Here is a 15,068-nt window from a genome sequence, read left to right as displayed (position 1 = left end):
TTTTTTTTGAAACATAAAGCTGTATCACTACTAATACTTTTTAAAATCTTTGGGGAAAATTAGAATCCTGTTAATATACCAGTATGTAGGCTCTATTAATTTTGTGATCTTGTGCACTGAGTAGAACATTGGTCTTGTAATATATATATATATATAGTTTGTGATAATATAATTAAAGATTGTTTCCTAATATGTAAATGCCAGGGGGATGAATCAAGGTGGCAGGAACCTTCCTGCAGATTCCTTCCTGTAGAATTTTTTTTATTTTGGCAAGCAGCTGCAAAGGTGTTTTTGTAAGTATAAGTAGAAACTGCACAACCTGATACACCTCAATGAGAAAAATCACAATCCAGTATGTAACCACAGCATACTTAGATTTCACCGCCATTCTCTGTTGCTTAAAAGCCAAGAGGACCAAGTGCTACATTCTTTAAAGGTGTATTGCCATGGCTGAGCATAGGCAGTTGCAGGCAGTGGTTGTGCCCTTGCCCTGGTCTGTCTGGGCAGCAGCCAGCTGTGGTCCAGAAGGTATGCATCCGCCTTAGTGCAGTGCCCAGACTGGGCTCATAAACCCCACTAAGTAGCAATTGTCCAAGTTCGTGCATGTAGTTGTGCTGATCTCGTCCCTCAGAGAATGTAGCTGAGCAGGATTACAGCAACAAATCAATTTATTTGTGGTGACCAGCCTTCTCTCTTTTTATCCTGAAACATCTGTGAATGGCTGTTCAACCTACCCTCAAGAAACCTGGCCACTGTTGGCTTGCTACCAAAATCAAAATCAAAAACAGTTTTCCAGATATGCACAGCTGTGTGTGCACGCCACTGTTAATCCACATGCAGAGACCACTGCATGCCAGTGGTTTAATATAGGGTGTGCCCAGGAGCTTGATCCAGGAACAAGTCCAAAGTGCACTCGAGAACTGCTGCATGATACATCTCCTCTTTTTTTCTGCTTTAATTTGATCTTGACTAAAACTGACTATAATGCTAACTTTTTAGAATAATCTGCTCCTTTTCAGACTTTTGGTGACCATTAATTTATATGTAGAAGGCCTGGCTTGCACTTTGCAGGTAATCAGGTGGCCTTATTGCTTGGCTGCCCTTGGATAATTCAGTCTTGTACAGGGTCACTGTAGAAAATCATTGAGAATACTCAGTGAGGGCAAAAACATATGGTCTCTGGATTCTTGACAGTCGGTTGTGCCTATGTATCAGATTCCCACAGATGTCAGTAAGTCCTGCCTGTTTACCTTCTGGAGCAGAATAACAGAATTCAGGATAAATATGTGTGCATTATACATATACGTATTTCTGAGCAGTGAAGGTTAAGCTCTATTCTCCGTTAAGTTGTTTTAAAATAGGACTTAACCTTCTGCAATTATTTGGGCACTTTTTAAAACTTGACTTTATAGAACGGTTATACCAATCCAAAGTGATTTTCCAGGTGTCTTTTCTACATGCCCAGAAATGTGCTTGTACCTGACAGTAAGTGCAGTATTAATATCAGCATTAGCGAGGTCACCATTAACATCTTATAATAGTATTTTTGAATTACAGGGAACATTCAGAGTAATACTACCTACTGCTAAATTTTAAGTTGTAGAGATTTTAATGGAAATTTCTGTTTAAACAGAAGGTATGTAGTAGTGAGAGATATGACACCTTTTAATGCAAGTCCAACAATTCTGCAAGACTATTCATTACAAGCATATGCACATTTTGCATGTTCCGTTTTGAAAACATGAACCCTCTTCTTCTGAGTAGTACATATCTATAGAGCAGCATATAGAGGTTCAAACATGCAGTGTAGCACCAAAGAGAGAATCATTTAACTTTTTCATTTTTACTGTATATGCAGATTGCACCACTTTTTAATCAGTTAAAAACAAATCTATTGTGAAAGCATCTACCCTAAAATAGATGCTATTGTGCTTCTTGAGCTGCATACTGGAAATCTGAACTGCTCTAGAAAACCAAAACTGAATGAAAACCAAAACTGTCTGTTCTCTTGCATGTATAATTTGTCTGAGTTCTGGTTGTGCTAATTGAGTTTGCTGTCTTCCATCTATGATCTTTGATTGTTAGATGTATATGTCCCATGTTCAGTAAAACTGTAATTATATGGTATATATTTGATGCGCTTTTCATTGAGTGCTGAGTATGGAACTTTAAAGGAGAGGTAAGTGCAACGCTTTATCTGAGGTGGCTTTCAAAAAGTGCTGGAGACCTGTAACTTGCAACATTTATATATGTCATGTGACATTTTCTTCTGGCTAAATCATTTTCTGTAATTGTTTCACCAAAGCATTGATTCTATCCATAGTTGTATTAGAAAACAGTTGGGCTGACACCTTGTTAAATATGATACAGCTGATCAGAATGGTCATTGATATGTCTAGGTCCAGTTACTGTTTTTTACTGGTTTGGCTCTCTCCTGCAATCCCTATCGGATCAACTATTGTTCCCCATTGTAAAAGGTTTCATATCTAATTCTCCTATTGATTTGTTCAAAACTATATGAACCGAAGTTACATATTGCAGATGAATTTCACAGTGAATCTGTGTAATCTGCAAGTATTGGGTTGTGTTGGTCATTTGCAACTATTTGAGATGAGCATTTCCATACAAAAGGAAGTGAAGGTCTTACTCCTTGAATGAATATGAAAACTGAGGGATTAATTGCTCATTACCATTCCAGCACTAAGGGTATGACCCACTATCTTTGTAGAATCTGAGCTCTGGTAATTGTGGTTTGCAGACAAGCTGCAGAGAAGTTAAAATTTAATGCAGCTGCTTACCTCACTTGTTGTCCTGCCCCATGTTGTGGTGTCGGTATATATTAGCATTAGCTGCGAGATTTTGTCCTAGAAACATTTCCTTTTCAGTGCTTTGCAAGTGCTTTGTGGGCTGATGGACTAAAGTGGGCTTTTTTCCTTTTTTTTTTTTTTTGCGTAGCTTAAGGATGTTCTATTCTACATATTTTCAATCCTAAAACCACACATTAGATAATTTTATATTCTACTTAGGAAAATATTATCTCACCTATTTCCTGTGGGTTCAGAAGTACCAGGTTTCATATTGACAGCTTGTTTACCTAAAAGAATTCTTAGTGTGTGGCTAATCTATCAATTTTCCATGAAATATCTGCTTTACCTAACTTACGATCACCCTTGGTGCTTTTTTTTGTCTACATTTTTATGTCATTATGTAGTCTGTCATAGCAGTTACTGTGCTTCCTGGTGTAACATAAGAATTAGTGCACACTTGAAAGGCAAACTTCTATTAAAATACTTATATATATAGCCGTGACTGATGATAGCATTCATTCACATCAGTATGAAATTGACAGGGAAATTTTGGCTTTATTTTTAATTGAATAATGATGCTGAAAATTGATGATGAAAGAATGAAAAACAACCATCTTCTGATTTTCTGGTCAGTGCTGGATGCCATGGTTAGAGCCTTCAGTGAGCCATAAACTGGAAGGAGACAGTTTTGGAATGGGTCTGGCATGGAAATATTCAGTACTTTACAGGCTGAATGTGTGCTGGGAAGTTCAAGTTTTGAATATTGGCAGATTCCACAATAGATATGTGAGGGATTGGCCTTTCTGATAGCTAGAAACAAAACTAAAACTATGGTTTTGAATGGATATTTTAAAACAGATGCAAAATAGGTAAAAATTGAAACAACCACCACCAATCAGTTACTAATCTTGTACACAGTTCTTGAAGTAATGCGGAAGTAATAGCCTGGGGGATGCAGAGGAATATTAAGAGGCATATGGAAGATTAAGTATCCCTATTAATTTAATCCTTAGTCTTTTTCCAGATGCTGAAGTACAAGCATACGGAAGCAATTTCAGTGCTGGACTTTGTTATGGAGGATGCCCGTTTTCTATAAATTGGACTACAACTAAGCCCATCCTTCATCAATCTAGCTCATTAGGCAGCCTTAAAATTTTAATAGCTTCTCTCTCACCAGTCTGATAATATTTCAGTGGGTAAACAAAGAAAACCCTCTAGATTTCCATCGCCAGTACCTGATGCTATCCATCCCCCCTGCTACAGTGAAATAAAATTCTCAGACATACATGCTAAAAATGAATGCAAAAAACAATTACTTGTTGGATTCACTGCTACCAGAAGTTTTGGTAGCCAGAGTAGAAACAAACTGAGAGAGAGATTAGGCAAAGTCATGGAGAAGGGCTCACTTCAGTATTATTAAACAGGATGTCTGTATGTAAACTCTAGCAAGTGCTTTGAACAGAAGTCAGTGGTGAGCTGGTAAACAAGGAAAAGCATGATTTTATATAAATGTGCTTTCTTACACTCTATTTTTCTTACACCCTGTTTTTAAGACTCTGCTCCAAACCTTCCACTAGAAACAAGATACCTGGGGGAGAGAATACTTAGTATAGCCCCTTTTATGTATTGTTGTACACAGCTGCTTGTTACTGGATTTGGTCACCCATACAGCCCCCTGCAGCTGAATGTTTCTGTACAGGGTCTTAGACCTGATCTGTTTTATGAAGGCCATGCAAGCAGACCCCTGCGTCTACGTAGAGGAGATTCCTGTGACTTTTGCAGCACTATACCTTGAAGATTTTAAGGTCTCTGGAATAGGCTTCACTTGCATTTCTTTGTTAGCATTAATTTAATCTGTTTGAAGATCCTATTGCAGCACAAATGAAAACATTCAATTTCTGCATTCATTTGGAATTGTTCAATATACTCAGAGTTGAGTACTATTCGGATATATATAACCTTATATTATCTATGTGCAGCAACTCTGATATAGTTGCAGACCTGGCCTACAGAGCAATCTTACAGTCTGTCATGATGTTGTATTGTCTGTTTCTGAAGAGTCAGCTCTTAGATCACAGTAAAGGGCTTATATTAAAAACAAAAAAAATAGCATCTAAATATAGAGGCAGCTACGGATGGTGAGACTATTGCATCTTAGTAAGTGCCAGCTCATTATCTCTTTTGCAGGAATTGGGTATGTAGACTCTCATCCCTGTAAAGTAAAGCAAGACAAATATTAAATTTACTCTAGAGAATAGTGACTAGAGAATAGTGACTGAAGGTGGTTCACAAGCAATGGCTAATTAAGCTCCAGTCATTCGGTCACACGAAGTTACCTGTGATACTCCTTTAAATATTTTAATAAAAGTAAAAAAGCAGAAGTAAAATACTATGAAAGAGTAGATTTCCTCTGTCAGTGAGTTGTTGTTGATTTCACCCCAAATTTCAAATGCTTCAGGATGCAGACAGTAGCTGGGAAGCATGATGCTGAAGGCAGAGGGTAAACTTTTACAAATACCCATGAAGTGTTGCATACTTTTTTTTATCTCATGGATTTCTTCTTGGCATGAAGTCTGACTACTGACTTTTGAATTCACGACACTGGCAATGAGTGCATGCTTGTGATCTACTTGCTTATTAAGAGCAGAAATCCTAGAGGAATTGTAGCTAACATGCAGTGTATCCAACAAAATCTAGTAATTCCGGGAAAAAGATGGAGTAATGAAATAATGCATTACCAGTTGATAATCTTTTAATCAACCGTCAGAACAGTTGCTGGCTTTGGGATCAGCTATTTGGGCTTATATTTGCATAGGTATACAAGGGGATGTAAGGCCTGCAAATTGAGATGACTCAGTCTTTTTATTAAACCACATAAAGCCTGTTTTGCCTGGCATTTCAAAGATAAACCCAGTAAGATTTGTAACTTAGGCTCCATCATTCTTGTGTCTAGACTGTTTACATTTGATGTGGAATGTAAATGCACAGGGCATATGCTGAGAGAGAACGAGGACCAGTTGTAAGGAGTAAGTACTCTGTGGAGCAGATCACAGAAAAGGGATCCAAATGAACACACGTGCACCAAGTGCTACACAGAAGACTTCTATTTGTCTTTCGTACAGTTTTAAGGAAAGCAATAACCGTAAAACCATCTCTATTTTTGTTTTGCTTGTGTGTGTTTTCACATTGCAGATAAGCAACCAAAAAGCATCCTAATATGTAAATGGCTAATTTCAGTTTTGATACAGAAGGGTGAACCTCTGCTGAAGTTAGATACGTCAAAGTTGAAATTCTTCCTTGTCAAAGATCTTTTGTTAGAGTGATCTCAGTGGATTAAAATACTTTATTTTCATTTGCAGTTGAATATCAGGGAAGAAAAATGCATGAGGTTGAAAGGACTCTATTCAGGATGTAGTCTTTTCAGGTTGGAGTCTTTTCAGCTCCTGGAAAAACTTCAGAGTGAAGGAAGGTATGCTCCCTTTCCTACAGAGACGCAAAGACCACACCTTCTGTCACCTTACCTGCCCCCCAGTTCTTCAAAATAGAAATTGTTAAATGCAGATATCCTGTGCTGCTTAGATTGTATGAAGAGAAAGTGGAGCCAGCTTTCTGTCTGACTCCTATTCAGGGTGATGAGGGTCAGCAGGAAGATAAGAAGAAAACCAGTTATCAGTAAAAAATAGAATACAAAATGCCTCGTCCAAAGTATATCCCTCCTAGAGCTCATAAACCTAGATTACAATTATAGTTTCCCCAAATCTTCTCTGCTTTTGCATCTTACCCGTGGGCTGGGGCAAAACCACAGTTCATCTTTCAATATCATCTTTGCCAAATCAAGTTTTGCATTATTTCTCTAAAATTCCAGGACAAATATGATCACAGTGACTTTTTACACTTCTTTAAAGTATCCCACTGCTTCAGCAGTTTGAGATGGGCTTTTTGAACCCGTATCACAGGTTCTCTTTCTACCCCCCAGTTAACTGATGCTACACACCTGGTCAGCTCCAGCAGGCAGCCAGCGGCCCAGCCTGACAGTGTGATTGCCCTTGTATGCCATGGGCATAAGAGTCTGATGAGCTACCTCCCTTTAGAATGAACCTTTGTTGTGGTATCTTCATTATATTCATCACAGCATAAGAGCTCCTGCTGTGACAGACTAAACATACAAAATAGAGAAAGGAAGGGAAAAAGAAAATACTGTTTCCCTCTTTTACAGCTAAGGTACAGGAAGCAACTTGCTCAAGAAATCACAGTGGCATCTGTGGCACAGCCAGGAATTTAATTTAAACTGTGTCTGGGACTTCAACCACAAATCAGCATTCCTTTTTGTTTTTGTGTTTAAAAGCCCCTCTAGTTCTGAATAGTTATATTGGCCAGTGTGGTGTTCAACATAATCGTAGTCCATTAATATTAAAACCGTCCAATACTTGAGAACAGCATATATAAACACATAAACCAGACAACCCAGCCAATATAAATGTACTGGGACTGTTTTAGACAGTAGATTTTAAATCATCCAGAAATTAATGTTCTAACATCATTTCCTAGCCACAGAGCCTGGGGTGGAGAGAAAAGAACATGCTTGCATGACACAGAAACTGTCCCACATACAGATAATTATGCATGTAATATTTAAAACTAAACAAATTGTATTAAATGCTAAGTTTACACAGTCAAGCAGAGAGAAACATTCAAGTGAGTTTAAATATTCATGTAAGTTTCTATTTTGAAAGTCTTGAATACAACATTGCTCACTCAACACTGACCCTTCTGCAACATCTGTTAATCTTGGGTTTATTTCAATTTCTTTCTCTTGCTCTTTTAAACAGATGACTCCACTTAAATCAACACTTGGTTTCCATTAGACAGGTAGAAGGTGATTCACTTAGCAACATGTGCATCTTTACCTAGTTAAGTCCTAATAGCCTTAATATATCAAGGAAGCTGGTGTGATTAACAGCACTAAAGGCTTTGTCAGACACTACACCTAATAAATACTGCCCTTTGCCCAGCCCTAGAAAAATAGTGAATAACTAGTTTGTGTTTCCAAACTGGAAATGTGTACAGCCTTATAAATATATTAAAAATCTTTCTACAAAAAAAAAAAAAAAGTTTACAATAGAAATTAATTTTACATATACTTATGTGTTCATGCATGTCTATCAATTCAAGCGTGGGTTGGCTCTTTGCCCTGTTTGGGCTTTTGGGCTGTCTTTTTCCTGTGTTATCATTTCATGATGGAGCCACCATTTATGTGTGATTTTCCTTCTGTTCATTTGAGCTTTTTGCAGATTCTTTCACAGTTCTTGGTCTCTGGTTGTCAGAGCTTCTCTGTCCTGGGGTAGTTGGATATGTGAGCCAGTTATGCCACTCTAGTTAATGTTAGCAACAAAGACATCTGACTTGGCTTGGTTATCATGTATGATGGTCCTGCCAAATGAAGCAGTCAAAACAAAACAAACACCACCCCCACCCCCTAGAGTAAAATATATTCAAAATGTCAGCTGGAACAGAGCTGGGTCCTTGCTTCATCACAGCTGAAGTTCTCTGGAAACTTTCTAGTTGTGCCACCACTATCTCTGGTTGCATGCTGTGGTCATCAGGGTGCTGAAGGAAGTCTTCATTCTGCAACTCCTAAGTTTCTAGAAAGTTTCAACCAGAGCAGTTTTACAGGAGAACACCTTAGAAAATAAATGGTCAATAATATATATATATATATATTTACTTCTCAAAATGAGTCATAATCATGAATCATCTACCTATGCATTTGCCTCATATTGCTTTGGCCAAGCTTTGAGGTGAAATAATCAGTCCCACAGAGATGTTTCCAAACGCTCTCAGCAGAAGTGACTGGAGAGGAATACAGTGCCTCTTCACCAAGGCAAAGGAGCAGCAGTTTCTGCTGTAGCCCTAATACCATACTCCTCTATCTAATGCACTGCACTGCAAGCATGCTGGCCCAGGGCCCAGAGACCCATCTAGCAGAATTTGGGTGGCACTGCATCCAAGCATGGGCATGATACTTTGCAAAGGTCCAAATATTTCTGCTTTTAGCTTGGGCAGCACTGGTTCAGCTATCTTTGCAGCATGCTTTTGATTGTTGCCAACTTGACATGATAGTCAGTATGAATAGATCATTCATAGGCTGCTCCAAGACAGTGGTTGAAAAAGCTGGCCTTGAATCTGTGTTCCCTGAATCTCTGTGCTGAGGATTTTCTGAATCTTATGGCAACTAGAAAAAGGCCAGTCGAACATATTTTCTCTTTGCATAGAGAAAGAGGGAGAAGCAGATCAGTTAATGGTGCTACACTTGAGAATCAAAAGAGCAGTGATTCCTACAGACAGGGTTACTTCATTTTTTCTGTGTACTTCCTGCACAATTTCAGTGAAAAATCAACTATGGCTGAGATGCAGATCATCATATCAGATCTGAAACAGAATGAGAGCTTTTGTTGTTGTTTGGTTTGAAATGTTTTTTTTGGTTGTGAGTAGTTGTGGTAGAGCCAGAGCATCCTATCTATACAAGAGAAATAGCCAGTAGTACTCTAAAAAACAGGAAAACACTTCAGAAATTGTTAGAGAAAAATGTGGATTCATCCGTTCGTGTAGCATGATTGCAGTTAGGAAAAAAAAAGGAAAGCAGATTACAAAGATGACTTATTAGAGGTAAACTGGGTTAAATGTAAGTCCAGAAAAATACAGTTGTTGTGTTTATAGTACTGTATTAAAAGTTTTTTGTGACATCTTGAGCACTGTGTCTTCTGGAAGAAGTTATTGCTATGAAGAAACAAACCTTTGAAAAGGCAGGATAAGTTTGCATTGAGATTCCTTTTGGTAGAAAACTTACAAGTCTATCATTAATTCACAATAAAAGTGAGTAATCCAAGTAATTTTGATGTAATAGTTTTTTTGTTGTGTTTTTTTTTTTTAAGTAAACAGACATGCAGAATGTAGAGTCAGAAACACTTTCTTTTTAGGCCACTGGTGGAAAAGTGTGGGAACAATACCAATGTTGTAATTAGCAAAGCATCAAGGAGTCCCTTAGAATAATATAGTACATGTCAGTTTAAGAAACAGATGTCTTTTTTGAAATGATCTGAGAAAGCTAGCACAAATTGAAGGTCATATGTAGATAAGGGCAGAGACTCGCTTGTTAGCCCAAGTGGTCTTTTCCTGTCCAGGAGTATCTTGTCAGTATGGCTTCATGTGGAGTCAGTCTCTTCACAACAGAGCAGTGTGAGACATTCCCCTCTGTTATCAAGGGGATGCTAAATCCTTAGAAAAGACTAAGTGGAGTAATGGAGAAAAAACACAGAATTTCCATGCTGCTCACTGCCTCACATTGCTGATAAACTACTACTGCCAATCCTCAAGATGCTGCTTTTGTCACCAGCAAGGAGTTTTCTTCTCTGCTCACATTGCTGTTTGATATGAGTGCTTTTGAGTATCAGCCTGGACATGTAGTAAGGAAGATGTCAGGGATGAGGTTTAATTGGGCTGAAATTTTATTGACTAAGCTCAACTGGCAATTATTGGGCAATAACTCATGGAGCAGGGGTCATGTATCCTTCCTCTATCATTTCAGTATCCTCCTCTCACTGCTAGAATAGGTCTACCTCACATGAGGTGGAGGAATCTAGGGCCAGAGATTGTCCCTGTGCCATTCTACATAATAATATCTGAATCCATTCTCCAAATGTCTTCAAAAGACATTTTCAGTCCACTTCCAGGGAACCAGGCTTGGTAGAATGCCTACTTGTATTAAATCTGGTGACACCTGTAAACATGCAACAGCTTGAACCTTGCTTCTAACCTGGATCCCAGAGCAGCTGGAGGGAAGTGTAAAAACTGACGCCAACAAATAAAATTCCTTTCCAGTTTCAAAAATATTGTCTGGTGAAGTGTCAGAGCACATCCAAAAGCTACCTGGGTGTTGTCCTGATTCTTGGTGATGCAGAAGGCAATGATGGAAGTGTGAGTGGTCTCTGTCTGGCAGGACGATGGATGTGAATGTACATAGTCCATTGCTTGCCTTTAGTAAGCCTTGAGCTCAGAGAACTGTAAGCTTTTCTGCCCCATGTTTTAAATTTAAACCCAAAAGAAAAGGAAGCCCTTTTAAAATGCCAAGACCTGTTTTCTTCTGCTTTACCACAGAAAGTCCCCCTCTCCTTTGAAACCAAGAAGTTTGCAGTTCATAGTGAATAACAATGAGGATTATTGTAAATAATACATTTTACTCCAGTTGTTTTCACCCTCATTTTAAGCTTTCTTTCATTTCATCATAGATTTGTTTTGTACCAAAACGAAGCTGTGAGATGCACACATTGAACAGAAATCAAAGTCGGGCTTTCATCACAGTTCTTAAGCTAATTGGTTGGCTTGCTGCTACAGGCATCTGCAGGCACCTTGTAGTATAGTACAGTAGTGTTATGACTTTGGAGGCCCAGCTATTTTAAATCATAATAGTGACACAGTATGCATGCTTTCTTTCAAAAAGCCTGGGCAAGTCATGCTGTGCTGAGTTTCTTGGCACACCATGTACCTATAATTTTTGTCTCATGTTTTGTAGTGTAAGTATCTGGGCATAGAATCAAAAAGCTCCACTGAATATATAAGATTTTTTTAAAAGAAAAACAAAACAACAAACACACTCTTTGTTTTTAAATTGATAATGTCTCTTTAACAGTTGTAGATGTTTATGAACAAAGGAAGTTTCGGGGGGGGGAGGAAAAGAAACATCATGATTGTGGGGAAGCATTGGGCTTTTAGAATTATTATTATTAATTTTTTTTATAAAACTGTCCAGGTGTTTTGTTAGTGATTTTTTCTATCACGATTTTGGTCCTATGCTAGTATACTTATAGGGGATTGCAGCTACACAGGATGGCTAGAAGTAAGTGATAACCTTTCATGAATAAAATGAATAGCTGCATGTGTGCTGTAATTGTAGTCAATTGAACTGATTTATTCTAGCAAAATTGTCTAGCAGGCACAATTTATTCCAATTGTTCGTGGTGCTGACAGGAGTAAAGTCAAGTTTGGAGGATCCAGTTCTGTTGCTCCCTGTTTCACCCACCAGTATGGTTTCCAGAGTGAATCTGCCTAGTGCCAGCAGACATGGTGGGTGCTCAGCATCACTTTAAAAACCAGTCCCTACCTCTCATCTGGAAAGCAATATAATGCCATGGTGCTTGTGCACAGCTGGAGATAGAGCTGCTTTTCACACTGAGGACACTGGGCATCAGAAGAGTTAAAACAGTGCTTGCTAATTTCTATGGAAACAGAAGAAGTTAAGTTCAACAAGGTTCTTAAACAGTCTGTAAGTCGGGACAATGCCATAAGTAACCTTGTGATAATAGAGTGAAATGGATAAGCACAGATAGTTATATGAGGCTCTATTCAGTTACAAACAAGAGATCCAGCTTCAGCTGGAAGGCAACTGAGAGGAACCTCTCTGTTCCTGTTTTCTCTTCATTGTATAGCATTTGTAAATGCTATCTATGCTGTTGGGAAGGAGACTAGGGAGGAATATCTCCTGCTAATATGCTGTGTTTTTCTTGTATAAGCTCAGAAAATTGCCTAGGCCTGAGTTTAAAAAGGAAGGTGTGTGTGTTGAGGGGGAGGAGGTTGGCTAATGAGCTTTTCTGTGCACATTTTTGCCAGTGATCTATTGCTGTAATTGGAAAATTATAAAGGAGAACTTTTTGTGCATGCATTACTTGGTCAGCACTAGCTATTTCCAATACACCGATAATCAACTGCTCTAAAACACTGTGTTGAAAGATATTGCAAATTGCTGTGGTCAAAAGTTTCCATGTTTTCCCAAGTGATTTTTTTCTGCACTCCAAGAAATTTGCTCTGCAATGAGGAACAGTATGTTGCATCATTTTTTCTCATCTTATTTTTGTCCTTAAATTTATTCATTCCCTATGACTGCTGATGGTGATGCTTTTGCTGTGTTCTGATTTGACTGGTTCTAACACGGACTTTTTGATATTAACCTTGCTTACCAAAGGCAAGAAGAAGAGAATAGCTTGGTTTTGGTTCATGGTCATAGTCACTAGACCTAGAGCCCTTCCAAGTATGTTCTATTTCTTTGCGAGGCAGAGGGACAAGAGGATTTAATTTCAGAAAATTAGTCTCTGTAGCTAGTGGTAGGGAGGCAGATTGGTTCAAGTTTACAACCTCTTTTTGTTTAGCCTCTGGAACAGTGCCATGGAGTCTCAAGTTTCCTGTATAAAGAGAGATCTGTATTCAGTCAGAAGGTAACCAGGCAAGGTACATGAAGTCCGTAGGGTGAATGGCTCTTTCAACAATGAAATCAGTTTGGGGTCTTTAAGATCCCAGCAGTTCCTTGTCTCAAGACAGTGTTGAGCAGGAAAAATTCCTATAAACTTCAGGGGGACAAAATATTCAACTATGGGGTGGAGGAAAAAAGTAAAATAAAAAACTACTTCAGAAAACGCTAAACAGAAAGAAATTTCCTGCAGATATTATGATCCTTATGAATTTCCTTGGCTCTCAGTGAAACAGAAGAGGTGAGGGCTAGCCACATCTTCATTTCTCTCTCAGCTGAGTCCTGTTCTGGTTGTTTGCATGCGTACACATGGAGAATTGAATCTTATGCAAAACATCTTGATGCACTATTGTTTGGGAAGCAAATGCACCAATGCAACTTGAGTCTGAGGATTAAGGATCTTAAATAATTATTCCTGAGAATATAGGATTCACCTTGTTCCTGTCTTCCTGAAACCGAAGGTGTCACTCTGCAGTTACTAAATCACATTCACATGTTGTTCCAGGGTACAGAAGCTTTGCCTCTGGGAGAAGTAGAAGGCAGGAAGAAAAGGAACGTGCTCTAATAAACATTGCACTCAAGTAGCAACTTCCAGTTGCTACTTACAGTTGCTACTTGCAGGGAAGCTCTGTATTTTTTTAATCTCTTTCTTGATTTCATAAAATCAATGAGGAAGTGCATCTCCTGTTTTCTCTGCTCATATATCTGTTGGAGCACTGTTGCCTTTTCAATAAGCTTCCAGTTGCATGCTCTTTGATTCTTTGTAGTAATTTACAGAACAAATTCCATCACAAAGAAAATGAAATGCTAGGAATCTGATTTGGGCCATCTTTCCACACTGGTTGGAGAAGTTTGCAAATTGTCTGTAGATGCGTAAGCTTCACTATCAGCAAGTTATAAATGGTTACTGTTCTGTAATGCTATTTTGATGCCTGTGAGTTGAGTGGGAGATGAAGATTCTGGAACTTTTGGGAGTTGTTCCAGGTCTCCTGACAGCCCTGCCAGGGATGATTTACTGATCTCTGCCCCCTCTCCCCCACCCCAGCACAGTTATCTAAACTTTGCCATTTACAGTATGGTTCTGTAAAGTATTAGAAAACCTGATATTTCAGTGTTTCTGAGCACCATACAACTCTTTTGCTGTCAGTTACTATTCAGAAAACATTACCAAATTAATCATGGTTTATTCAGAAAACTCTTGAACGCCCCAGTATTTTTGGAATTTTTGTGGAACCTTGGTTTTGGCAAAATCATAAGGCTAAGGCCTGAATCCATTTTGTTTATTTTTAGACACATAGGTTAGGAAAGGTGCTCTACCATCCCCTTCCAGGCAGCTGAGAAAGACTTTATCAAGACAGCTTCTGCAGAGGAGGTGGGGTGAACCCAAGGCTGCTGCAGCATGTGGTGCTGAGATGGTCCTGGCAATCTCTTGCTTTTGCTCATATTACAAGCTGCTCAGTCCTGAGCTGTATTTTTGCAGGGTATCCAGAGGTGGCAGGTCTTGTAATGAAACCTTCCCACGAGTAAGCATTTCTTGTGTTCTTTTTCTCTCATTTCCTGGTTTTCTACAAGTAAATCTGATGCAAAGATGTTTGAATATTTGTTTTTAGACAAGTGGGATGGAGAACTGCTAGCCTTCAGGGAGATTTTTGCGTCTCTCCTGATCCTGACTGGTATCTGATTTTTATGGAATACTAACAATTTTTGTTCTCGGCTTCAGCTAAGCAAGAAATATGAAATAGGTATAAAGTCTAGTTCACTAAATGTGCGAGGTAATGTCAAGCGGTGTCAAATATTCCTATTCTGCCAACAATGGGCTATTGTTCAGTATCCCAACGCAGGTTAACCACAGTGTTGTTTCTGAGAATCTTTCTGATCTATGATGACATTGCTGGCAACAACCAAAGCTCTCTAGCAGTGTTTTCCACAGTGCTGTGTCAGCAGCTTTATATACACGCACTATA

General features: G+C 38.7%; 1 protein-coding gene across 8 annotated transcripts in view; it reads left to right on the top strand.

Annotated features, from left to right (window-relative positions):
• Positions 1-15,068, top strand: part of KCNQ1 (potassium voltage-gated channel subfamily Q member 1) — a 409,094-nt gene that overhangs the window by 307,067 nt on the left and 86,959 nt on the right. The window lies entirely within an intron of this gene.

This window comes from Anser anser, assembly GCF_964211835.1.
Source record: "Anser anser genome assembly, chromosome: 5".
NCBI classification, from domain to species: Eukaryota; Metazoa; Chordata; class Aves; order Anseriformes; family Anatidae; genus Anser; species Anser anser.
The sequence above is the reverse complement of the archived record's forward strand: the minus strand, read 5'-3'. Positions and strand labels throughout refer to the sequence as shown.